Genomic DNA, 25961 nt, shown 5'->3' with positions numbered 1-25961 from the left:
TGGTCTGCAGATTCAAGGCGAGTGCACCAAACCAACAGTAAACCAGTGGAAGATAGGGGCTAGTAGAGAAATGCTCCTGCCTTCCAGACTTCAGGCAGACAATCCTGGAAGTCCTTCCATACCTTCTCTGCATATCTCCATAAAACTGAATCCCACTGACCAACCTCAGTTTTTTTTTTCTTTTTCTGTAATCTTTTTCTCTGTGACCTTGATAACACACCATTGTATTGGACATTTCTCCTTCCCATCTTCCCACTCCCTTGCTCCTGCTTCAGGGAATCACCTCTCAAATGGACTATCTGCCCCCTTGCCTCAGGCTCCGAATTTGGGGGAACCCAGACTCTAATGACTTAGGACATCACCATGCTGACAGTCACACCAGCAGACTATCCACATATGAACACATAGAGTACCTATTCCCCCACCATTCATTTTCTTTCCCTATCATAGGACAGATAAGCCATACACCAAGACCACTCTGATATATATATAGGCTGACAGATTATATGCTATATTTATGCCAGGAAAAAGGAGGAGAACTAAGATTGTGCCTTGATGTATTCTAACCATATTAGTTTAGCTCTAAATATCTTACCTTACCAATGGCTCAAGAGGCATTCCCAGAGTCTCATAATTAGTAGGACAGTCCAGATTCTGCCTCATTTTAGCCTCTGCAGGTCATCATAAATTAGCTTAGAGGCCCCAAGCCTCTGTATGACTCAAGCTGACTTGAATCCTAATTTGTACTATGCAGCAACCTTAGCAATGCCACTTGCATGCTTAAGTCTTTTGCTCTCTTGGCCCTTGGAAAAAACATATTTGCAGTAGCACCTGTCTCTGCCATCCCTGTTTAGTGTAGATCATCAATGGGTAGTGTCCTAACCTAAGAATACAGCCTGATGAAGACTTGGGTCCACCATGTAATGACTATGCACGTCATGAAGCCAAGGGCGGGCTGCCACAGAAGAGGGCCAAGCCATCTTTGAGTTGACTGCCTCATACTCACTGGAGGGCTACCCTGTTGGCCACACTAGATAGAGAAATGCAGGGAATTCTCAGCAGTTTTGAAGACACCGGTGTTTAGACCTCTGGCTTCTTTAAGGGCAAATTGAGGCCAGTGCCTAATATAGTAGCCAGAGTGGGCCTAAGGTGAGCTGAGGGACCAGTCTTTCAGTTCATGGAAAGGACTGTAGTACCTTAAAAGTAGTATTAGAGAAGACCCATGAGGGATATGGATCATCCTTTGATTCTCATAAAATTGATGATTTTTTATAAGACTGTAAAAGCTCTACTTTCTCACTATAAAATGCAAAATTGCATTAAAACAATTGTATAAAAATTACATTAAACATACATCTCTTGGGATCCCTGGGTGGCGCAGCAGTTTAGCGCCTGCCTTTGGCCCAGGGCGCGATCCTGGAGACCCGGGATCGAATCCCACATCGGGCTCCCAGTTCATGGAGCCTGCTTCTCCCTCTGTCTGTGTCTCTGCCTCTCTCTCTGTGTGTGTGTGACTATCATAAATAAATAAAAATGAAAAAAATTAAAAATAAATAAATAAAAGCTGCACTTAAAAAAATACATCTCTGATCCTATCTGATCCTATCACACAGAGGTAACAGCTATTAATATTTGCTCTATTTGTTTCTAGTTTTTCCTATGAATAATGAATATATATTTCTCTCTTTCTCTGTGTTGTCCCTCTGTCCATATATGTGAGATCTAGAAAAAAATATTGTATTTCTGTGCACTTCCTTCTTCTGACAACATACCATGAACATTTTCTTTGAACACAGCACTTAATGGGGGCATAATATATAATCATAATATTTTGTAATTCTCTGTTAGGGATGTATAAGGTTTTTTAATGTTTGTTATGTATAACCTTATATTTATATATATTTCATATATACATGTTTTGAAATCCGCCCCCCCCCCTCAGTGTGGATTCTGGGATTCCTTTCTGCAACAAGGGCCAGATATCCATCAGTGGGCAGTGTCTGGGTCATCCACATGACCATGACAAGCCACCTTCTGTGTGTTGATATCTAGCCTCATGGTCACAAGATGACCACAGCAGTGTTGGCCACGTTATAATCGCCCACCTCAAGTGGTTTCTTCTTCCTCTGGTATCTTTTAAAAATGTAAGAAATCTTACTAAAGGCTCCTGCCCCCAACAGTCTGCTCCTCACAGTTCATTGGACAAAACGGGTCACGTGCAATTTCCCAACTCATTCACTGATGCAGATGGAAGGGTAATGATTGGTTTAGACTACGTAAGACACACCTCCCTCTGAGCCTAGGCAAAAGATCATTGGCTCCAAGCAAACAGCGGCATATGGCTGGAGAATGGAACATGTGCTGTGGACAAGAAGTGGAGTCCTCCTGAAAAGAAAGGGGGACTTAAAGAGGAACTATATTCAGGGAGGCAAGAAGCAATTGTCTCCAATATAAATTAAACTTGTTTCGTTATCTTCTCACCTACATTATCACGCTCTCTTCCCCGATAACATTGTCCTTCCTTAATTTACCAGCTAGACACTCCTTTTTAATCAAATGTGTGCTGGTTATCCATGAATCTCTAAAAAGTTAACTGAAAAATTAACATCATAATGATAATGAGTTTAAGGTCTTGCTCTCCTTGGGGGCATTTCTGTTCTAAAAGGCAGTTCTGAAAGATATAATCATCTTCACGATCTATAAGACCAAAGTAGTAATGGTAGTATGGCAGGCAAGAAAGGATTCAAGACCCACTGTGACCCTCCTACCTTGCTCACCTTCCTCACTCTGTTACACTCACACTGGCCTCCCTGCTGTCTCTCCAGGAAGCCAGGATACTTACACTTGGGAGCCTTTGCACTTGACTTCCCGCTGCCTGAAACAAGCTTTCTCTAGATAGCCTCAGGGCTTAATTCCTTGCTTCTTATAGTTTTCTTACCCATATGCCACCTTATTAAAGAGGCTTTCCTTGATCCTCTTACATAACATAGTACCTTCACTTCACTCTGTAGCCTATTACCCTACTTTCCACATATTTGGCACTTATAACCACCTGACATGGTATGTAGGTGTTTACTATCTTTCTCCTAAATAGAGAGTAAATCCTATGAGACTAGAGTTTATGTTTTTTTAGATTGATTTCTTTTTTTTAATTTATTTATGATAGTCACACAAGAGAGAGAGAGAGAGAGAGAGAGAGAGATGCAGAGACACAGGCAGAGGGAGAAGCAGGCTCCATGCAGAGAGCCCGACGTGGGACTCGATCCCGGGTCTCCGGGATCGCGCCCTGGGCCAAAGGCAGGCGCTAAACCGCTGCGCCACCCAGGGATCCCCGAGTTTATGTATATTCATTGTTCGTTCCTCTGAGCCTAGACACAGTGCCTAAAAAGCAGGCATTCCATTGCTAAACATTGATTGAGCTGCATCAGAATAGAAGCCTGATGGCAAGTGATGCAGAGCATTTTCTCATGTGCATGTTGGCCATGTCTATGTCTTCCTCTGTGAGATTTCTGTTCATGTCTTTTGCCCATTTCATGATTGGATTGTTTCTTTCTTTGGTGTTGAGTTTAATAAGTTCTTTATAGATCTTGGAAACTAGCCCTTTATCTGATATGTCATTTGCAAATATCTTCTCCCATTCTGTAGGTTGTCTCTGAGTTTTGTTGACTGTATCCTTTGCTGTGCAAAAGCTTCTTATCTTGAGAGACCACCTCACACCAGTGAGATTGGGGAAAATTAACAAGGCAGGAAACAACAAATGTTGGAGAGGATGTGGAGAAAAGGGAACCCTCTTACACTGTTGGTGGGAATGTGAACTGGTGCAGCCACTCTGGAAACCTGTGTGGAGGTTCCTCAAACAGTTAAAAATATACCTGCCCTACGACCCAGCAATTGCACTGTTGGGGATTTACCCCAAAGATACAAATGCAATGAAACGCCGGGACACCTGCACCCCGATGTTTCTAGCAGCAATGGCCACGATAGCCAAACTGTGGAAGGAGCCTCGGTGTCCAACGAAAGATGAATGGATAAAGAAGATGTGGTCTATGTATACAATGGAATATTCCTCAGCTATTAGAGATGACAAATACCCACCATTTGCTTCAACGTGGATGGAACTGGAGGGTATTATGCTGAGTGAAGTAAGTCAATCAGAGAAGGACAAACATTATATGTTCTCATTCATTTGGGGAATATAAATAATAGTGAAAGGGAATATAAGGGAAGGGAGAAGAAATGTGTGGGAAATATCAGAAAGGGAGACAGAACGTAAAGACTGCTAACTCTGGGAAACGAACTAGGGGTGGTAGAAGGGGAGGAGGGCGGGGGGTGGGAGTGAATGGGTGACGGGCACTGGGGGTTATTCTGTATGTTAGTAAATTGAACACCAATAAAAAATAAATTAAAAAAAAAAGAATAGAAGCCAATGGGACCTAATCCTGTGTAGTCATCTTTCTGTCATAACTCTGATGCCCACAGTAAGTCTAAGGAGGTCATATTTTCTTTTTCACCTATTTCCCTGTAGGCAAGACCTTCATTTTCCAGGATGCACTGTGTAGCTGTGTATGTCTTGAAATCTGAACAGTATCTATCTCTCTACTATGAAATAAAAGGCAAGTCCCAACTTAAGACACATCCTATAACTTGTAATACTATCTAATTAATAAAATGTGTTTCAATTCTGATTAAAATTTATCTTGAGTGCCAGAAATACTCATAAAAGCATATCTAAAAGCTACAAGGAAATAAGGTAATGTAATTATTCAACAATAACTTAAGAAGTACATTACCATGTGACTTGGAGCTCCCATCTAATGCTCTGGTTGAGACAGATACACACACACACACACACACACACACACAGAGAGTTTTATTTTTTATTTATTTTTAATTTTTTAAAAATTTATTTATGATAGTCACACAGAGAGAGAGAGAGAGAGAGAGGCAGAGACATAGGCAGAGGGAGAAGCAGGCTCCATGCACCGGGAGCCCAACGTGGGATTTGATCCCAGGTCTCCAGGATTGCGCCCTGGGCCAAAGGCAGGCGCCAAACCACTGCGCCACCCAGGGATCCCAAGACTAAAGTATTTAACCAATTCGTGTCCAATTATCATCAGTTATATTTCATCCCGTTTCAAGACCCACAGGCCTCCTGATGGCAGCCAGCACAGAAAAACAGAGCTTCGAAAAGTAAAGAACATCTATTGTAAGGCTCCAAACTTCAGTCTCTAGAGTCTTGATCACCCTCCATATAAAATAAAATATGTAAGGCAAATACACAAAAACAAAAGCACACCCAAACAAACTCTACGGGACGTCAGTTAGTCGTACTATACCTTCCCACACCTTCTTTCATTCTATACTCTGTGATTGAAAGTCTGAGTTGCCCCCACCCTGGTGCATCCTATCCAGTGAGAAAAACCCTTTCAGAGCCACAAAGAACAGCTCACCAGAAAAGCCTCTGAAATCGTTGTTGTTCCTGATAATCACTGTCACAATCTCCTTTCTAACAACCCTGTCCATCTGCAAAGCACTTTACTACGGATATCAGGAACATCTTTATGTTGCCAAATAACAACAAAGGAACACGAGCGAAACTATTATCTCTGCTAGAAGAGAAAAACCACAATCCCAGGGCTTGCTTTCTTCTCATATTCTCCTCTGCCTCATTAACTCCATTGCTATGTTACTAATTTCAAAGAAGCAGGAAGAGGTGATGGGAAAGGGGAGGTAAATAATAATCCACATGCCTGTTTCCCATCCCAAGTGCAGGATACACACTGCTTGCCAGACTGTGGGTCGAGCCATACCTTGGTTTAGAGACAGTGAGGATAGTAGTAAGTGTACTGGGGGTACATTTGTGGCTGATCCAGGCGTTTACCCATGTAGCTGGAATCTTTATCTCCGAGGCAGGGAACTCGATGACACGGTATGGTGCCCCAGGCCGAGCGTCCTCTTAAACCACTATTCCTGATGGTCCCGATGACTGATGAGGCTTCAGAGATCCTTCGTCTTCCACCACTCACTAGTTCCAACACGGCAGGAATTTAAAAAAGAAACACACCAAAAAAATAGAAAGAAAGAAAGAAAGAAAGAAAGAAAGAAAGAAAGAAAGAAAGAAAAAAGGAAAGGTATTGGAAGAACAACACACGCACACACACACGCGCGCACACACACACACACACACACAGCCTTCCCAGATCCTGCCTTCCTTCCCCCAGCTGCCAGGGTCCACTTGGGATGAGGCACTTTGTTCTCTACCCAGGCTGTCTGTAGTGATGTCAATTGCCAGCGTTTGTAAAGAGGGAGAGAAGAAAAAAATCAAAGTCTTTTTAGCACAACTCCGAATCCTTGCAGATCAGCTTCCTGTCTCCTGTTTGTCTCTTTCCCCACCTTAAAGAAAAAGGGAAAAAAAGAAAGAAGAAAGAAAGAAAGAAAACAAAAAAATGAAAAAGAAAAAAAAAAAAGAAAGAGAAAGGGGAAAAGAAAACAAAACAAAACAACCTTGCACAGCCTGGTTGCTGCTGTCTCCCTTCCAGAGTGACATGGTGTTCGGGCTCCTCCTGTCCTTTCATTCACTTCCTCTCCTTCCAGCTGGTGGGTGGAACCTCTCCAGGGAGCAGGGTATGCAGTCCAGAAAGCTGCAGTATTTCCTCCAAGAAAAAAAAAAAAGCCTGCTTCAACCCCTGCTGCAAGCAAAGTCCTGATTCCCTCTGCTGGCTATCTCGAACAGCAAAGCAATTTTTGCAGCAAAGCTGCTGCCGCTGGAACTGAACCCAGGGAACTCAAATTCGGGCGGTGGATTATTTCTTATCCTTCCCTCCATCTACCCCACACAAGAGCTGCCTTTTTTTTCTTGCCAAGTGGCAAGGTAAGCCACACTGCTAAAGCAAACACAGAAGACCACGGGAGGGAAGAGAGGACGAAGGGAGGAAGGAAGAGAAAGACAAAAATAAAAGCAGACGGACGACCCGTGCTGGTTAAAATGGAACAAGTGTGTCCCAGATGCTTTCAGAACCTGTTAACATACGAAAGCCAGATGAATCCAAGACCCGGTCCAGAAACTAACCTTTTACTTCTCGGACGACACGGAGGATGCTAAGCATTGAAGAAATTTGAGAGTCTATGCCAGGACTACTATTAGCAAGCCCTGCATCGTCAGATCACAAGGACCCACTTGCCATAGCCGAAATGATCATTCTTACCCTTACATCCGTTTTGTAAGCATCAAAGGAGGTATCCCATTAGGTTTACAGGCGTCTTCATAAATAAAAGCTCTGGTTCTCTCACTGTCTATCTATGATGATTTTGATTCAGGGATGCTTTAATCACTTTCCCGATGTCATCACAAAAAAAAGCACAATTACCTGACAGAGTTTTTCCCCACCAATAATAAGTAATATTCTGACATGTCTGTCGGCTGTTACATTATAATACAAATGGTTTCAGCGAAAATATATTTCCTTTAAGGGTCCCTTTTCAAGGCAGTCAAGGCTAAAATTAGACATGCCAGCTGTGTTTTGCTGTGAGCGCTCACGCATGCCCAAAGCGTGGCCAGACCAACATTGAGCGCCTCTCCACTTCGTCAAACCAGCTCTGTTCTCCCCAGCCTAGAGCTGCCTTTTCAGATAAGAGGTTCCTGGTACAAATCCAGCTTCCTAGTGAGGAAGAACAGAGAATTCCAGCCCGGTGCACAATATGGTATCCAGCCACAAACAAGCCCTGCCGCCCGTGAGGTCACTGGCTTTCACTCAGGGGTCTGGTTATTAGAAGCTGTGTGAGTGCATGGATATTCCTTGGAAAAAGTTAAGGATGGTGGATAAATAGCTTTATGTTTGACAAGAATAACAACCAGAAAGAAGGAAGGAGAGAGGGTGGGAAGGTAGGAGTTAGAAGCCCTGATATCACTGTCATTAAGAGAATTAAATCAATTCCACCAACATTGAAATGTGTTCTTCTGGGCCTTATTCGTCCCATCCAGAAAGTGGAAATGCTGCCAACTTATGTGGCTGAAGGTGGTAAACGGAATCAGATACTAAATCAAAACTACATTGATTTAAAAATCATTCAGTGGCATCTCAATGCTCAGACAATAAAGTCTTGGCTTCTTGGAATAGTTTTCAAGACCCTTGAAAACCCAACTTTATTCTCCAGCCTCAGACAGTAAACTCTGGCCCTCGTAGTCTATATCTGAGTCACAGTGAACTGCTTTTAAAGTGGAATGTGCGGAGGATCCCTGGGTGGCTCAGCGGTTTGGCACCTGCCTTCAGCCCAGGGCCTGAATCTGGAGTTCCGGGATCGAGTCTCACGCCGGGCTCCCTGCATGGAGCCTGCTTCTCCCTCTGCCTGTGTCTCTCTGCCCCTCTCTCTCTGTCTCTATAAATAAAATCTTTAAAAAAATAATAAACTGGAATGTGCCCTCTCAGGGACTTCTGTCATCTGCTCTGCCCCAAATGGTCTTGCATCCCCATTCAGCCCATCCTTCAGCTCTCAACACGGATATCACCCCTCGGAATAGCTTTCCCTAAAGCCTCCTTTCCCTGCTGCACCTTATATTTGCCCTAAAAGGATGCTTATCCTGGGCAACTGTCTGTTAATTGCATGTTTGTTTCTTCTAGGATGCCGGAAAAGCATCAGGAAAAGCAGAAAAGTAGGAGTCCCCATCATTCTCATTCACGTTCCTATTTCCACAAACTGTCATGGAATCTGACACAAAATGGTGCTCTGCAAGTGTTTGAAGAGTAAGATACCTTAAACCCGATAAAAATTCTAACTCAATTCGTATCCTCTCTCAGTACATTTCAGTACACTTCTGGATGCAGGGGATAGAGTGGTAACACGGATCAGAACAATGTCCATCCCTCATAGAATATATATTCTAGTGAGGGAGATAAGCAAAGAAGTAAGCAAGTAAACAGGCATTATCAATCAGGTAATATGTAGTACTGTTCATAAATATAAAGCTAAGTAAACAGAAAGAGTCACAGGAATTCCACTTTAAATAAGATAGTCAGGAAATGCTCACCAAGAAAGAGCTCTGAGGTTAAAGGAAGAGTGGGAACCACACCCTGGGTGTTGTGTACTATGAGAGCACTTCTTGTGAGAGCCAAGGCCTTCGTTCCAATCCTGCCTTTGCCAGATCACTCTGCCTCCTTTCTCATCCATCCAGTGTCACTACACACTTCATACGGTTATCATGAAAATTCACCACAACAAACATGCAAAGCATTTATAACCCCTTGGAACATACTGGATCTGCCCAATAAATGTCAGCTTGTCTCTGGGGGAAGATCATCCCAGGCAGAAAGAACAGGAAGAACAGAAGGCCTGGCAGCAAGAACACTTCTTTTGAAATGTGTGAGAAATGGCATAGGGACTGAAATGGAGCAAGTAAGAAGTAAAGACTATCAAACAAGACTAGAGAGGTTCCCTAGACCAGATCATATAAGCCTTGATGAGGAAAGCTAAATTGCTGACAGGTAATAGTATAGCCTGGACTCTACCCAAATATTTTGATTATAGATCTAGCCATCTTCAACTATGGAATGCTGTTCTCCTAAATGACTTATTAAGGCTCCTCCAAATACTAAGACTTTTAAGGTCAGGATCCTCAATTTTGCCATGATGAGCAAAGGCTATCAATATTCTTTTACTAATAACTGGCCTAGCTACTCCTTGGAAGGAAAAGATTAGTGTCTTATTTACAAATGAAAGACCAAATAAATAACTCCTTCACCCACGCTATAGCTCACTTATATGTAAAGTTCCCAGCATGTGTTGATGCTTTCTGCAATTTCTACACAAATTGCCACTTTACAAAATGGTATTGGATTATTGCTATATTCTTGGCATCAACTGTCATTAGTCTAAGCACATTCATCGAACACTTAAAGCTTTTCTTAAATAATGCAAAGACAGTTTACCACTTGTGAGAATCGCAGAACCTGTGTTTTATTTATTTATTTATTTATTTATTTATTTATTATTTATTTGTTTGTTTGTTTATTATTTATTTTCCTTCAGAGATACCAGTAGCCATCACAACTGAGGAGGCAAGATACTCGTGTCGGAAATGGTTTTTATATCATGTCTACTCTGTTGGAGCCATAGTGCTTTCCATTTAAATGATCAAGTTAAGGTAGGAGGTAACTAATTTAAAACACTCTCTAAATCAGAAGCCAGCTGTGTCCCATTTGCCAAGTAACAAACAAATTTTGTACAAATCCAAGAGCAGCAAACTCATCAAAGGGCATGGACTCTTACAGATTCACGGGATTCATGGCACAGACTGGAGAGGCACTGATTTAAGACAAGTTCTTGGTTTCTAGGATAGAGACAACATCTCAGACATACCATCCATAAATAGAGAAGTGACGGTACCGAAACGAGGTTCAGTTGGGTAGAGACAGAGATTCTCTTCTGGTTTGCTCTTGATCTATCCAGTCAAAGAATAACTGGGTCCTCTCTTTGGCTGATTTATTTTTTAAATGACAAAGACTTAGTCAAAAGCAAAAGGAAAGAACAATAGAGAGAGAGGCATCATCATCATCATCATCATCACCATCATCATCACCATCATCATCATATGCTATCTTTGAAAGCAAGTATACTATTCTTACATTCATGATCATGAATAAATTAAAACAAACAAAACTGCCACTCGGTATTTGTTGCCCTCTTTATTCAAATTTGTGAAATCTCTTCAACACAGCAGTTGCCAAACAGATATTAAAGGTAAATGTTGTTGTTGTTGTTGTTGTTGTTGTTGTTGTTTTTAGAAGACAAGATGGTAGATCACAAACTCCAACAGTAAAGTAGTAGTCTTTTGTCCTACTGGACATACCCATGGTTTAGGAACATACCCGAGACAAACTAGGAGAAAGAGACCACTAGTGATTCAAGCATTTGTGGTCCAAATTTAAACTATAATTAAATGTAAAATTTTAATGTAGATAAAAACAATGAAAATTGGCCTTGCTTCTGAGCAAAATTATAATGGACTATATTTTAAGACAGTCAACCAAATGGAGAAGAATAATTTAAAACAATGAACATTATTAACTTCAACGAAGTTTTACTGAGCATCTTGTATGTGCCTAAATAACCAAGAATAGCAATATAAAAACCATCACCCTTGTCCTCAAGTAGACTTAACATCTCCATATCTATTAAACATCAGTCATTCATAAATGACCTAAATGCCTTTCCTCTTATCTAAATACTAAATTTTAATAATTGTTATTAAATAACTTTAAGTTGACCCAATTTTTTAAATACATATTTTATTATAAATTTAAACAATGATATACTTGAAAACTTATGTTTATTTTGTTTTATTATCTTTTTAAAAATACTTATTTATTCTCTTGTTTTTTATATACTTAATACTGTGGTAGTCACATATGTTTCTCCTTTACCACTAGGATTACCAAGAGTCACATTTCTCCTCTTCATTGAAATTAGGCATGACAATGTGACTTGCTATGGCCAATAAAAATATGAAGCAAAAGTGATGCATGTAGAATCTTTTAACTGTTGCTGTTTGATTCACTGGTCCACTCTTCCCTGATGGAAGCATGTGCTTAGATGGAGGAAGCATATTGGAAGGCTTAGAATAGCTGCTTCAAATAGTCACCTGAACCAGCCACTGACTTGTCACGAGCAAGAAATAAACTTTTGTTGTAATTATGCTAATGAGATTTAGTGACTTACCACAGCATCACTTAGCCTACCCTGACTAATATGATATTACTTGTAGTGTGATTTTATGCTTATTGATTTCTTTCTTTGAGAGTCTCTCCCACTAATATCCAAGCTAAAAGGGCAAGGAATTTATCTATCGTCTTCACTGTTAAATCTCCAGCACCCAGAACAATCCTTGGGATTTAATAGACATTTAATAAATATTTGTTAGATAAATGAGTAAAATATTAATTTAAAATCATCTAATTTATCTATCAGTGGTTAAAATGCAATACTTCATGAAATAGAAGGGAAATGAGGCTTATACTTAAAATGGAAAAAATGTTTAAGTCTTCTAGGAGGAAAATTGCTACGAGTGGAACTACTAAATGTTCAGAGACAGGGAAGGTTTTTTTGTACTGATCATATAGATGGCCTTTCATATACTAGATGCTGTACTAGAATTTCAGAAATGTTTCCCCAGTTAGAACTTAACAAGTTACTGGAAAATGGGTATGATTCTCCCTACTTTTTAGTTGAGCAAATTAAGAAGGAAAGGGTTTAGCTATCCAAACCAAATTAATACAGTTGTAACGTGGTAGGGGAATATTCCTAAGTCACATCTGCATAAAGCCCAAACCCAGATTTTTTTCTCAGCATCACTTGATGGAGATCTTAAATGTTTTATTCCAAAACTAGATTAAGATAATCTTTGTGTTTACAACAGAAAACTCACAGTATACATAAAAGTCCTAAATAAGTCAGTGTGTTTTCATAGAAACAGATGGTACTGAACAGAGAAAAAACTGGAAAGAAAGAACATGGCCTTCTATCAAATAGTATAAACTCTATTTGGACCACAGATGTGATGGTTAATTGTATGTGTCAACTTGGCTAGGCTATAGTGCCCAGTCATTTGGTCAAATACCAGTCTAGATGTTGCTGTGAGGTATTTTTCGATGTGGTTTACATTTACATGAGTAGACTCTGAGTAAAGCACCTTATTCTTCACAATGGGACTGAACTTCATCCAAAAACGTAAAGGCTTTAAGAATGAAGACTGAGATCCTTTTAGAAGGAAGAAATTCTGTCTCCAGACTGCCTTTGGCTTCTAGATTCGACGTCAGCTCTTCCTGAGTCTTCAGCCTGACAACCTGACCTGAAGTTTGGGGATCCACTCCCACCCCCCAGAATCACATGAGCCAATTCCTTTAAGATTCTCTTTGCATACAAACACATCTTACAGGTTATGTTTTTCTGGAAAACCCAGACAAATACACTAGGTTAATAAAATGAAATAAATGACAGCAATGAAGGTCAGTGATATAGGCACTCTTACACATTCCTAGTAAATATCTATAATGGTTCTAATAGAGCTTAACAAAATGTATAGCCTTAAAACTTTTCATCCTTGTCAGTCCCAGTAATTTCGGTTCTAGGAATCCAAACAGATCATCACTAGACATTTAGGAATAGGTAATTGGAGAACTCTGAGTATCCAACTCTAGTTTGGTTAAGTAAATCACAGTACAGAGTATGATTCAACCATTAAAATGATACTTAAGAAATACTTTAACATATGGGAAATGCTTAAGTCAAATAGTTAATGAAAAAATCAGAATACAGGGACACCTGAGTGGCTCAGCAGTTGAGCGCCTGTCTTTGACTCAGGGGGTGATCCTGTGGTCCTGGGATCAAGTCCCACATAGGGCTTCCTGCATGGAGCCTGCTTCTCCCTCTGCCTATGTCTCTCTCTCTATCTCTCATGAATAAATACATAAAATATTTTTTAAAAAAGAAAAAATCAGAATACAACCTTGTATATACAGTAGGTTTCCAACTATGAACTAAAAACACATAGACAAGACAATAGAACAACTACATCGAAGTAACAATAGTGGAAATGTTTCCTCTATGATAGTGTTATTGGTGATTTTACTTTTTTTCCTTATCCTTCCAGAAATCCCAGCATTTTTCAAATTTGTCTTAAAATGAGCATATATTTCATTATTTAAAATAAATATTATTTTTAAAGAATTCTCTAAAAAAAAAAAAAAAAAAAAAGAATTCTCTTAGGTAAGTATATTCTTAAGATTTTTGTTGTTGGGGGATCCCTGGGTGGCGTAGCGGTTTGGCGCCTGCCTTTGGCCCAGGGCGCGATCCTGGAGACCCGGGATCGAATCCCACGTCGGGCTCCCGGTGCATGGAGCCTGTGTCTCTGCCTCTCTCTCTCTCTCTCTCTGTGAATATCGTAAATAAATAAATAAAAAATTAAAAAAAAAAGATTTTTGTTGTTGTTGTTGTTGTTGTTAGCTGACAGGACATTTTAAAACACCCAGATATGACATTAAAATAAATTGTGTGTGCACTTGAAATAGCCATTTCCTTCTTACCTGAATCAAACATCACTTTAAGAAAAGTTTACCTTTCTTTAAAGACTGGGAGCATAAATTCTATAATTTAACAATGACAAAACTCTGATTTAAGGCCTATAACCAAATATCCTCATTTAAAGAAAGAAAAACAGCTACCAACGGCAAAGGACATATCTTTGCAGACACTACAGTAAACCTACATAAGTATCTAAAACATTAATTTTTTTTTTTAAAGATTTTATTTATTTATTCATGACAGTCACAGAGAGAGAGAGAGAGAGAGAGGCAGAGACATAGGCAGAGGGAGAAGCAGGCTCCATGCAGGGAACCCGACGTGGGATTCGATCCCGGGTCTCCAGGATCGCGCCCTGGGCCAAAGGCAGGCGCCAAACCGCTGCGCCACCCAGGGATCCCTAAAACATTAATTTTTTTAATATCCACTAATTCTGCCTTTGCATTTCTTTCTCTTTTTTTTTTTTTTGCATTTCTTTCTCATAAGTTTATTTGTAAACATCAGTTTGCTTACAATATGCTGTAGAAACAGGGAATTTCTTTCTTTCTTTCTTTCTTTCTTTCTTTCTTTCTTTCTTTCTTTCTTTCTTTCTTTTTGGGGGGGTGGCTATCACTGTCTCCTTGTATATTTCCGTGCAAAGAATTCCACTATTTGCAGACCACTGAGCCAACTTTGTCTTCATGTAGCTGGCAGATTCTTGTGGCCTTCTTACAAACACACCTTCCGCCATGACTTTTGCCAGCAGTGAACCAGAGCTTTAGAAAACACCAACTAACAGCCTCAAAGTCAGGACAGATGAGTAGCTGCTTTGTCACATGAGAAACACATTTTCCTAAAAGGAATATCATTACTTTGTATTCACTATTCAGCTTCCAGCTGCCAAAAGCTAAGCAAGGTAGGTCAATATGACCACATTTGATTGGCTGGGCTGAGCCTTCTCTCTAGAAACATCTGCAGAAGTCCAGGCTAAAAGTTCACTACTAATTAGAATCACTATGCTGTACACCTAAAACTAACATAATATTGTATGTCAACTATATTTCAATTAAAAAATTTTAAAAAAGAAATTAAAAAAGAAGAATTACTGGATAAAATACAAGATATCCAGTTAAACTTGAATTTCAGACAAACGATGAATACATTTTTTAAAAAGATTTTTATTTATTTATTTATTTATTTATTTATTTATTTATTTATTTATTCATGAGAAACACAGACAGAGAGAGAGAGGCAGAGACACAGGCAGAGGGAGAAGCAGGCTCCATGCAGGGAGCCCGATGTGAGACTTGATCCCGGGTCTCCAGGATCACACCCTGGGCCGAAGGCAGGTGCCAAACCGCTGAGCCACCCAGGGATCCCGATTAATACATTTTTAATACAAATTATGTCCCGCCCAAATATTGCACATGGCACTTCTCATGAAATATCTGGGCCATACTTTTAAAAAGCACTCAATGCTTATCTGAGACTTAAATGTACCTGGGTGTTACATACTTTTTATTTCCTAAAGCTAACAAACTTAATCCTAATTGATGCACTTAGAAGGTCTACAGGTCTTTTAGAGGATATAAGAATTGGTAGAAAGTTCAAACTTAATGACAACGGAAATGCTTAATATATTCAATCCTCTTTACACTCAAACCACGTAAACCAAAAATGTCCCCATTTTAAGTCTCTTAAGAAGAATCCATACACTGATCTCTGGGTTTTTTGGTTTTTTTTTTTATGATTGTAAACTTGTTTTTTTTTTTTCCTTTTACACGAGGAAACATTTAAATTTTTTCTTAAGTTGTTATTCAACGCAATAAAGTACCTATCAAAAATGACAGATGCCTAGATCCTATCCCTGATATCAGAAAGTTGCAACCTAGAGAACCAGACAAAAGCACAAAATAATAGAGAAAAAGAGACCAAGGCAGTTCTCCTGTGTCCATGATCAGTGTGTACTGCGATCAAGAATAAGTGTCTAGCAACTATATAGTAATTTGTCAGCAGAAGTTTATGTCTCTTGTCTCCAAGAAATAAAAGTTTGGACTTGTATTTTGAAAGTCTACACTTCATTTTTTTTCTAGTAATTTCTATCGCACATTACAGAGATATCAGCTGAGGTCAATTAGAAATAAACAAAAACCTGTCTTTCATGACAGTTTGAAAAGTGCTGATCTAGAAAATATTCAATTGTCTTATTTCCTTTCATTTCCACTTGCACATTTCTAGTGGTGGAGAAGTTGCATCGATGTGTTTTCTGATTGAGATACAAGGAATAATGAAACTCATATGAACTACAAAGGAAAAATGCAATTCTCTCAGATTTACTTTTCTTGTCTTCCTAACTCACTTTTTAAAAATCTATTCCTTACCCTCTAACCTATGTCACCTTCCTGACCCCAAGGACAATATTTAAGAGTACCAAACCCAAAGCCAGGAGATGTGAGACTTGTTGCTTGGGACCCTGGATAGAATGATTCCCCAGCCAAAGCCTCTTGTGTAAAATGTAGGTTGTAATGAGGTCATCTAAGGTCGTTTCCTAACTCCAATAGTCCATGATGCCGGGATGTGCTTGTTAAACTCCGATGACACCGCATCATTTTAGCTCCAGGGATACACTGGCTGGCCCCTGGGGTGGATGGCGAGCTTCAGGCCAATAGCACAAGCTTGACATGCTTCAGCCAGGGGCTTTATGTGACGCCCAGCCATTCCCAACAGCTGTAGGCTGGGAGGCCCCAAGTCCAAAAATAGCCACACAAATTATGATTTCCCTTCTAGAGATGACATCTCTGTGAATGGCACTAAATCAAGACCAAGCAGTTAGCCTGACACTCTAGCCAATGCCTCGAAAACAGCTCAATCCCTGGAAGTCTAGGTGTACCATCCATCCCACCCAGGGCTTTCAGTATTTGAATGTTGATGCTCATTCTGCAGTCAGGAAACATAATTATTCGTTTTTCTTTAAGGAAGTTTATGACCGAAGGTAATGGGGGGAACATAAATGTACTGACTGTTTACTGACACTCATAAATGCTATGAACACAGACATATAATTGTCTCCTGAAGATCTGCTCTTGTAGTGTAGAATCTTCATTTTTAGCAATTTAACTACTGAAAGTTTACCCACCTTGAGGAGAATTATTTAGTGGAAAATAAAACTTAGCACCTATTTCATTCCGTGCTCCAACAACTTTCATCCTTTCAGAAAACTGGCTTTCCCATAAAATTTGCAGAAGGTAGCTTGTTATATAGGGCTAGTAAAACTAAGAGGTAATTAGTACAAACCAAACCTCTAAATAATAATGTCAAGTTTTAACATTTGCAGAGTTCTGGATCAACATTAACTAATAACTCCTCTCTCTGTTTTCCTCTGTGAGAAAAAAACTTTGTTATTCACAAATTATCAAGATAGAAAACAAAACAAAGAAATTGGTTCTGGCTAATTAGAAAAAAAAAGAAGAAAGAGGAAGAAGAAGAAGAAGAAGAAGAAGAAGAAGAAGAAGAAGAAGAAGAAGAAGAAAAGAAGAAGAAGAAGAAGGAGGAGGAGGAGGAGAAGTAGAAGAAAGAAGAAGAAGAAGAAGAAGAAGAAGAAGAAGAAGAAGAAGAAGAAGGAGGAGGAGAAGGAGAAGAAGAAGAAAGAAGAAGAAGAAGAAGAAGAAGAAGAAGAAGAAGAAGAAGAAGAAGAAGAAGAAGAAGAAGGAGGAGAAGGAGAAGAAGAAGAAAGAAGAAGAAAGAAGAAGAAGAAGAAGAAGGAGGAGGAGAAGGAGAAGAAGAAGAAAGAAGAAGAAGAAGAAGAAGAAGAAGAAGAAGAAGAAGAAGAAGAAGAAGAAGGAGGAGGAGGAGGAGGAGGAGAAGGAGAAGAAGAAGAAAGAAGAAGAAGAAGAAGAAGAAGAAGAAGAAGAAGAAGAAGAAGAAGGAGGAGGAGGAGGAGGAGGAGGAGGAGGAGGGGGAGGGGGAGGAGGAGGAGGAGAAGGAGGAGAAGAAGAAGAAGAAGAAGAAGAAGAAGAAGAAGAAGAAAGAAGAAGAAAGAAAGAAGAAGAAGAAGAAAGAAAGAAAGAAAGAAAGAAAGAAAGAAAGAAAGAAAGAAAGAAAGAAAGAAAGAAAGAAAGAAAAGGTAAGCAGCTCAGGTCAGAATTCAGCAAGTGCAAGCAAATGTTTACACCTGTTCAGAGTTAAGAACAATGGTCACTTATGACTAGGATGGACCATTAGGTCACACTGAGCTCATTTTTAGGAGACCGTCCAGGAAGGCTTGGCATTGCAGAATGGGAGAAACCAGTGTGAAATCCCTAGACTTTTGGATTACTGCTCTCCTACCTTAACTGCTGCAATGACAGGTACATGTGTGTGTGCAGGGGAGGAGGGACAGAGACGCTGCAAGTAACTCAGTGTGTACATGGCCTGCCTGTAGCTCTCCCCCAACCCCCCAATGGGCAGCTTTGCTAAATTTGTCAGTTAACCTTGCCTTACCCCTTCCAGGAGTGGCCGTACTGTCAGGGTCCCCAGGATGTCACCTCTTGGCTAGCAAAGAGAGTTAAAAGTGAACCACTCCAACAAAGGAAAAAAATAACAATGCTGAATAAGACCCCTTACCAGCTCATCTCTTTTCCTTCCTCTCCAAATTCAGTAGGAAAGAGAATTGAGAGCTTGTCAGGATTAGCTGCATGGCATTAAACAGTCCCTCCCAGGGAAGGCACAGAGAAGAGACTCCCTGGTACCTTGCTTTGGGGAGTGGCCCATAGGAACCCAGTGTCAGCAAGTCTCCAAAAAAGCAGCATCTGGAAAAGGAGACATCTCGCCCAGAGATGCCTCTTTCTTCCTCCCCTCCCAGACCTTAGGCTGAAAACATTGAGTTCTCTTGGTCTATAAAGGAGGACATATTATTAAAAGGGCCATAGGGAAGCCCGTCTATTTCTCAATGTCCTAGAATGCCATCCAACCATCTGGGGTCAGATGCCCATTCTTCATCTCTCTCTGACTAGGGGGTGGGAGGCTCATGCCAATGCTTGAGTTCATTCTGATTTTAAGATTAAGACAGAGTTTTCTCTCCCCTCCTGAGAGAAAGGTACACAGGTGTCCAGAGAGAGGGAAACAGTCAGGGACCACTGTGCTAATGTGGACCTGTGGATCTGGTGGTTTTGACAATGGGAAACCAAAGGTGGTTCTGAAATGGGATCTGGTGTCCAGATCCAGCTTACTTATTTTTGCTGAAAACTTTAAAAATTAGTTTCCTGGTAAAGAAACAATGTTGTGTCAAGGTCCCTGGAAAAATTAAACAGTGTTATTCTGTAAGGTCTTAATGGGAGGATCTATCCATTTTGACCAGGGATAAATGTATTCGATTCAATATGTTTGGTTTGGGAAATCTCTTTTTGTCAAACCCAGGATAACCAATTGTCCATTATACCATGTCCTTGCTAAGAGAAGCTGATGTAGAAATATTTAACCACCCCATCCATAAACATTTCTTTCCTCCCAGAGCAGAAAAAGGCTGATCTTCTCAAGGCCTAATGTTATTTATTTTCCAGTGAAGGGATATGATTTTTATGCCAGGTACAGTTTTCCTTTAGCATTTTTAAGTGCCTGCTTTTTAAGTGACTCCTAGAACTGAGATCCTGACCACTTGCCCTTGTTAAATATCTGGTGATCCTTTTACCCAACAGATGGGAAGGGCCTCCTGATATGCCCCTGGCCTAATTTCAATTTGGGTAATTGCATTCTGTCGACTTGAAATTTCCCCACCAGTTTAACCTGCCTGGGATATGGTGCCTCCTTCTCGGTCCTGAACTGCCTGGCGTGCCGATGGAGGCTGGGGAACACCTGGTGCATTCCACCCCAGAAGTGGATACATTTTAGTGGCAGGTGCAAAGGTTTTCTTCAGCTGAATACAAATTCTAACATAGGAATGAGCCTCTTGGATGCTTTTTATTTTTATTTTTCTCAATGAACATAACTTTCGCAGAACCAAAAATATAAAAGCATCCAAAGCATCAATATGAATGGAAAAGAAAATACATGCTCACTAAAACCAATCTATTGTGTGATCATTTTGCATTCCGTGAATCTTACAATGCTTCTAGATTTGAATGTTGACAATAAGGATAAATAATTCACATAAAGCAATCATTCCTTTTCTCAAAGAATTTTACACACAAATACATGTACACACGGGGGCACATGGGTATGTGCACACATCCTTCCATGCACGTATAGGGGTGTGTGTGTTTGGGTATACCAACTCTTACCTCCCTCTGGAGGGTCCTTTTTAGTTGGGAATAAAAACAGCTTTCCCCACAAAAATACCATGTTAGGCATTCTATGCATATCTTATTTGAGTAGGTAATACATTTAACTGTAAAGAGCTTATCTCCTGTAACAAACTGGAATCTTAGAAGGTATCCTATCCGTTTCTGTTTCCCTGGCACCTAGAACATAGTAGGTACTTAACTAATGGATTAAAATATAGACTACGTAGACAAACCTATTTAATCTTTAGCTCTAAGACCCAAAATGCAATTTAAGGACTGCAGGTCAAGGTATAGTTTTTTAAGGTACACCTTAAAACTCCGGGAACATTGGTGGCCCCAAAGTCACATCCCTTGGCTACCTGAGCTCTAGGAACAGTTACGTGCAAGCATAGGCTCACCTTGCAAACGACCAATACCATCTCTCAGAGGTGACTGCCAGAGATGCTGGTCTGCAGATTCAAGGCGAGTGCACCAAACCAACAGTAAACCAGTGGAAGATAGGGGCTAGTAGAGAAATGCTCCTGCCTTCCAGACTTCAGGCAGACAATCCTGGAAGTCCTTCCATACCTTCTCTGCATATCTCCATAAAACTGAATCCCACTGACCAACCTCAGTTTTTTTTTTCTTTTTCTGTAATCTTTTTCTCTGTGACCTTGATAACACACCATTGTATTGGACATTTCTCCTTCCCATCTTCCCACTCCCTTGCTCCTGCTTCAGGGAATCACCTCTCAAATGGACTATCTGCCCCCTTGCCTCAGGCTCCGAATTTGGGGGAACCCAGACTCTAATGACTTAGGACATCACCATGCTGACAGTCACACCAGCAGACTATCCACATATGAACACATAGAGTACCTATTCCCCCACCATTCATTTTCTTTCCCTATCATAGGACAGATAAGCCATACACCAAGACCACTCTGATATATATATAGGCTGACAGATTATATGCTATATTTATGCCAGGAAAAAGGAGGAGAACTAAGATTGTGCCTTGATGTATTCTAACCATATTAGTTTAGCTCTAAATATCTTACCTTACCAATGGCTCAAGAGGCATTCCCAGAGTCTCATAATTAGTAGGACAGTCCAGATTCTGCCTCATTTTAGCCTCTGCAGGTCATCATAAATTAGCTTAGAGGCCCCAAGCCTCTGTATGACTCAAGCTGACTTGAATCCTAATTTGTACTATGCAGCAACCTTAGCAATGCCACTTGCATGCTTAAGTCTTTTGCTCTCTTGGCCCTTGGAAAAAACATATTTGCAGTAGCACCTGTCTCTGCCATCCCTGTTTAGTGTAGATCATCAATGGGTAGTGTCCTAACCTAAGAATACAGCCTGATGAAGACTTGGGTCCACCATGTAATGACTATGCACGTCATGAAGCCAAGGGCGGGCTGCCACAGAAGAGGGCCAAGCCATCTTTGAGTTGACTGCCTCATACTCACTGGAGGGCTACCCTGTTGGCCACACTAGATAGAGAAATGCAGGGAATTCTCAGCAGTTTTGAAGACACCGGTGTTTAGACCTCTGGCTTCTTTAAGGGCAAATTGAGGCCAGTGCCTAATATAGTAGCCAGAGTGGGCCTAAGGTGAGCTGAGGGACCAGTCTTTCAGTTCATGGAAAGGACTGTAGTACCTTAAAAGTAGTATTAGAGAAGACCCATGAGGGATATGGATCATCCTTTGATTCTCATAAAATTGATGATTTTTTATAAGACTGTAAAAGCTCTACTTTCTCACTATAAAATGCAAAATTGCATTAAAACAATTGTATAAAAATTACATTAAACATACATCTCTTGGGATCCCTGGGTGGCGCAGCAGTTTAGCGCCTGCCTTTGGCCCAGGGCGCGATCCTGGAGACCCGGGATCGAATCCCACATCGGGCTCCCAGTTCATGGAGCCTGCTTCTCCCTCTGTCTGTGTCTCTGCCTCTCTCTCTGTGTGTGTGTGACTATCATAAATAAATAAAAATGAAAAAAATTAAAAATAAATAAATAAAAGCTGCACTTAAAAAAATACATCTCTGATCCTATCTGATCCTATCACACAGAGGTAACAGCTATTAATATTTGCTCTATTTGTTTCTAGTTTTTCCTATGAATAATGAATATATATTTCTCTCTTTCTCTGTGTTGTCCCTCTGTCCATATATGTGAGATCTAGAAAAAAATATTGTATTTCTGTGCACTTCCTTCTTCTGACAACATACCATGAACATTTTCTTTGAACACAGCACTTAATGGGGGCATAATATATAATCATAATATTTTGTAATTCTCTGTTAGGGATGTATAAGGTTTTTTAATGTTTGTTATGTATAACCTTATATTTATATATATTTCATATATACATGTTTTGAAATCCGCCCCCCCCCCTCAGTGTGGATTCTGGGATTCCTTTCTGCAACAAGGGCCAGATATCCATCAGTGGGCAGTGTCTGGGTCATCCACATGACCATGACAAGCCACCTTCTGTGTGTTGATATCTAGCCTCATGGTCACAAGATGACCACAGCAGTGTTGGCCACGTTATAATCGCCCACCTCAAGTGGTTTCTTCTTCCTCTGGTATCTTTTAAAAATGTAAGAAATCTTACTAAAGGCTCCTGCCCCCAACAGTCTGCTCCTCACAGTTCATTGGACAAAACGGGTCACGTGCAATTTCCCAACTCATTCACTGATGCAGATGGAAGGGTAATGATTGGTTTAGACTACGTAAGACACACCTCCCTCTGAGCCTAGGCAAAAGATCATTGGCTCCAAGCAAACAGCGGCATATGGCTGGAGAATGGAACATGTGCTGTGGACAAGAAGTGGAGTCCTCCTGAAAAGAAAGGGGGACTTAAAGAGGAACTATATTCAGGGAGGCAAGAAGCAATTGTCTCCAATATAAATTAAACTTGTTTCGTTATCTTCTCACCTACATTATCACGCTCTCTTCCCCGATAACATTGTCCTTCCTTAATTTACCAGCTAGACACTCCTTTTTAATCAAATGTGTGCTGGTTATCCATGAATCTCTAAAAAGTTAACTGAAAAATTAACATCATAATGATAATGAGTTTAAGGTCTTGCTCTCCTTGGGGGCATTTCTGTTCTAAAAGGCAGTTCTGAAAGATATAATCATCTTCACGATCTATAAGACCAAAGTAGTAATGGTAGTATGGCAGGCAAGAAAGGATTCAAGACCCACTGTGACCCTCCTACCTTGCTCACCTTCCTCACTCTGTTACACTCACACTGGCCTCCCTGCTGTCTCTCCAGGAAGCCAGGATACTTACACTTGGGAGCCTTTGCACTTGACTTCCCGCTGCCTGAAACAAGCTTTCTCTAGATAGCCTCAGGGCTTAATTCCTTGCTTCTTATAGTTTTCTTACCCATATGCCACCTTATTAAAGAGGCTTTCCTTGATCCTCTTACATAACATAGTACCTTCACTTCACTCTGTAGCCTATTACCCTACTTTCCACATATTTGGCACTTATAACCACCTGACATGGTATGTAGGTGTTTACTATCTTTCTCCTAAATAGAGAGTAAATCCTATGAGACTAGAGTTTATGTTTTTTTAGATTGATTTCTTTTTTTTAATTTATTTATGATAGTCACACAAGAGAGAGAGAGAGAGAGAGAGAGAGAGAGATGCAGAGACACAGGCAGAGGGAGAAGCAGGCTCCATGCAGAGAGCCCGACGTGGGACTCGATCCCGGGTCTCCGGGATCGCGCCCTGGGCCAAAGGCAGGCGCTAAACCGCTGCGCCACCCAGGGATCCCCGAGTTTATGTATATTCATTGTTCGTTCCTCTGAGCCTAGACACAGTGCCTAAAAAGCAGGCATTCCATTGCTAAACATTGATTGAGCTGCATCAGAATAGAAGCCTGATGGCAAGTGATGCAGAGCATTTTCTCATGTGCATGTTGGCCATGTCTATGTCTTCCTCTGTGAGATTTCTGTTCATGTCTTTTGCCCATTTCATGATTGGATTGTTTCTTTCTTTGGTGTTGAGTTTAATAAGTTCTTTATAGATCTTGGAAACTAGCCCTTTATCTGATATGTCATTTGCAAATATCTTCTCCCATTCTGTAGGTTGTCTCTGAGTTTTGTTGACTGTATCCTTTGCTGTGCAAAAGCTTCTTATCTTGAGAGACCACCTCACACCAGTGAGATTGGGGAAAATTAACAAGGCAGGAAACAACAAATGTTGGAGAGGATGTGGAGAAAAGGGAACCCTCTTACACTGTTGGTGGGAATGTGAACTGGTGCAGCCACTCTGGAAACCTGTGTGGAGGTTCCTCAAACAGTTAAAAATATACCTGCCCTACGACCCAGCAATTGCACTGTTGGGGATTTACCCCAAAGATACAAATGCAATGAAACGCCGGGACACCTGCACCCCGATGTTTCTAGCAGCAATGGCCACGATAGCCAAACTGTGGAAGGAGCCTCGGTGTCCAACGAAAGATGAATGGATAAAGAAGATGTGGTCTATGTATACAATGGAATATTCCTCAGCTATTAGAGATGACAAATACCCACCATTTGCTTCAACGTGGATGGAACTGGAGGGTATTATGCTGAGTGAAGTAAGTCAATCAGAGAAGGACAAACATTATATGTTCTCATTCATTTGGGGAATATAAATAATAGTGAAAGGGAATATAAGGGAAGGGAGAAGAAATGTGTGGGAAATATCAGAAAGGGAGACAGAACGTAAAGACTGCTAACTCTGGGAAACGAACTAGGGGTGGTAGAAGGGGAGGAGGGCGGGGGGTGGGAGTGAATGGGTGACGGGCACTGGGGGTTATTCTGTATGTTAGTAAATTGAACACCAATAAAAAATAAATTAAAAAAAAAAGAATAGAAGCCAATGGGACCTAATCCTGTGTAGTCATCTTTCTGTCATAACTCTGATGCCCACAGTAAGTCTAAGGAGGTCATATTTTCTTTTTCACCTATTTCCCTGTAGGCAAGACCTTCATTTTCCAGGATGCACTGTGTAGCTGTGTATGTCTTGAAATCTGAACAGTATCTATCTCTCTACTATGAAATAAAAGGCAAGTCCCAACTTAAGACACATCCTATAACTTGTAATACTATCTAATTAATAAAATGTGTTTCAATTCTGATTAAAATTTATCTTGAGTGCCAGAAATACTCATAAAAGCATATCTAAAAGCTACAAGGAAATAAGGTAATGTAATTATTCAACAATAACTTAAGAAGTACATTACCATGTGACTTGGAGCTCCCATCTAATGCTCTGGTTGAGACAGATACACACACACACACACACACACACAGAGAGAGTTTTATTTTTTATTTATTTTTAATTTTTTAAAAATTTATTTATGATAGTCACACAGAGAGAGAGAGAGAGAGAGAGGCAGAGACATAGGCAGAGGGAGAAGCAGGCTCCATGCACCGGGAGCCCAACGTGGGATTTGATCCCAGGTCTCCAGGATTGCGCCCTGGGCCAAAGGCAGGCGCCAAACCACTGCGCCACCCAGGGATCCCAAGACTAAAGTATTTAACCAATTCGTGTCCAATTATCATCAGTTATATTTCATCCCGTTTCAAGACCCACAGGCCTCCTGATGGCAGCCAGCACAGAAAAACAGAGCTTCGAAAAGTAAAGAACATCTATTGTAA

At 40.5% G+C, this 25961-nt stretch overlaps 1 long non-coding RNA gene across 2 annotated transcripts; it reads right to left on the bottom strand.

The window, feature by feature from the left end:
• Positions 1-5810: 5810 nt before the first annotated feature.
• Positions 5811-7667, bottom strand: LOC140629421 (uncharacterized). Of its 2 annotated transcripts, none has more exons than XR_012027254.1 (3): positions 7070-7667; positions 6505-6653; positions 5811-6025 (listed from the first exon to the last, which is right to left on the bottom strand). It is a non-coding gene; the product is annotated as an uncharacterized lncRNA (long non-coding RNA). The 2 variants fall into 2 exon arrangements; XR_012027255.1 differs by having other exon boundaries at positions 7206-7667.
• Positions 7668-25961: the final 18294 nt, after the last annotated feature.

This window comes from Canis lupus (assembly GCF_048164855.1).
Source record: "Canis lupus baileyi chromosome 5 unlocalized genomic scaffold, mCanLup2.hap1 SUPER_5_unloc_4, whole genome shotgun sequence".
Classification (NCBI taxonomy): Eukaryota; Metazoa; Chordata; class Mammalia; order Carnivora; family Canidae; genus Canis; species Canis lupus.
Note: the sequence above shows the minus strand (reverse complement) of the source record. Positions and strands in the feature narration are given on the sequence as shown.